Source organism: Pantherophis guttatus, chromosome 18 (genome assembly GCF_059756535.1).
Source record: "Pantherophis guttatus breed Tessera chromosome 18, ASM5975653v1, whole genome shotgun sequence".
In the NCBI taxonomy this organism is placed as follows: Eukaryota; Metazoa; Chordata; class Lepidosauria; order Squamata; family Colubridae; genus Pantherophis; species Pantherophis guttatus.
Window position 1 is genome coordinate 12,634,734 of NC_142080.1, and position 2,082 is coordinate 12,636,815.

Sequence of the window (2,082 nt, forward strand, 5' to 3'; positions counted from 1 at the left end):
TCATTTTATCATGCATCCACTTGTACCACCTTTCCCACACAATATAATAAACTGACTTCTCATCATCGTTTAATTCATGAGTTAATTTAGTCATCTCTGCGCACTCCAATATTTTCCTAATTGTGAGCTCTTCTGGTGGTTGGGTTTTCTCTTTCCAGTACTGTGCGTATGCCAATCTGGCGGCTGTAATTATGTGGATCATTAAATGTATCTTTTCCTTTCCATATGGCTTCTTTACAATTCCCAGGAGAAATATCTCTGGTGTTAATTCAATATCTTCGCCAATTATTTCATATAACCATCTCCTGATCTTGTTCCAATATCCTTTCGCTTCCGGGCATGTCCACCACATGTGAAAGAAGGTGCCTTGACCGTGGCCACATTTCCAACAATTAGGATGTATATTAGGGTATATCTTTGCTAGTCTGGCCGGGGCTAAATACCATCTATGTAGCATTTTATAATGGTTTTCCTTGTATGTCGCCGCTGTAGTCAATTTAAGATTCCTATTCCATGCCTCCTCCCATTCCCCAAAATTTATATCACGCCCTATATTTTTCTCCCATGCATTTATTTGATTCTTTGTGATATCTTCGGACTTGTCATCACCTAATAAATAGTTGTATAGTTTGGCCAGAATCTTTTTATTTGTTCCCATCAGGACTTTATCCAATCCATTTGATCCAAGTTCTAAACCGTATTGTTCTTTGTCTTTGTGATATCTAGATTTTATTTGTGAATAGGTCCACCAATCTAAAGTTATTCCTTGCTCTCGTAAAGTATCATTTGATTTAAGATTCCCTCCTTCGTCTAAGATATCTTTGTATCAGCCCATTTTCTCCATCCCCCATCTATTGGGGTGGATCAGGGCCTCCATCGTTGAGAGCCAACTTGGAATTTTTTTGTAATATCTTTGCCTAATCGGGGTCCATGTTTGTATCAATGAGTCTCTAATTTTATGTCTATGGAAATATGTCTTCCTTTTCTTCTCTACATCCCAAATGTGGGCATGCCACCCTTTTTGCAAATCGTGGCCTTCTAGGGTAAGAATCCTCTCATTTTCCAGGGTGATCCAATCTCTTATCCAGACTAGCTTAGCTGCCCTGTAATATATTTCCCAATCGGGGAGTCCAAATCCACCTATATCTCTTTTGCCCCTTAAAATTTTAATAGAAAACCTCGGTTTTTTCCCCTCCCATATAAATTCTCTGATGATTTTGTCTAATTCTAAAAAAAACTTTTTCTCTAAATTTACCGGTATGTTTTGGAATAAAAATAGTATTCTGGGGAGAATATTCATCTTAATTGTGGCTATCTTGCCCAAAAGTGATCATCTTATTTTCTTCCATCTGTCAAGGTCTTGTTTCATCTTCCTAATTAGGGGAGTATAATTGTCGTCTTTTAAGGTCGAACATCTTGATGTAATCCAAATTCCTAGGTATTTAATTTTTTTGGCAACCTGTAGTCCTAATACTTGTTTTTCTGGCTCTCAGTTGTATTCTTAATCAATACTTTGGTTTTGGTTTTGTTCAATGTGAAGCCTGCCACCTCTCCATATTTACTTAATTCCTCTAGCACTTTTGGTCCTGATTCTATGGGGTCTTCAAGGATTAAGGCTACATCGTCTGCAAATGCTTGCGTCTTGTAAATTTCCTTCCTGATCTTCAGTCCTTTTATTTCCTCATTAATTCTAATTTTCCGTAAAAGAACTTCTAAGGCCAAAATAAACAATAATGGGGATAGGGGGCAACCTTGCCTTACTCCCTTACTAATTTGGAATGTTTTAGTCCTATGCTCAGTGGCAGACTTAGCCAATCAAAGAACAAAGTTGATCAGCCTTAATCTTGGTTAGGTTCTTTTGAGATCTAGCACATTGAGGGACACCATCACAGTGGGTCATTCCATAGTGACCCCTAGCTTTGCTCCCCATAATGTCGCTAATGTTATCAAGGGGGTTATCCAGGGGACCCTCCATATCCCATCCCTATTATCTTGGGGAGTAAGAGGCCCCTTGGGTCATGACACCAGCTGTCCCCCATGAGAACATAATGCGGTGATGTCACAGCCCCTGGGGCAGAGATA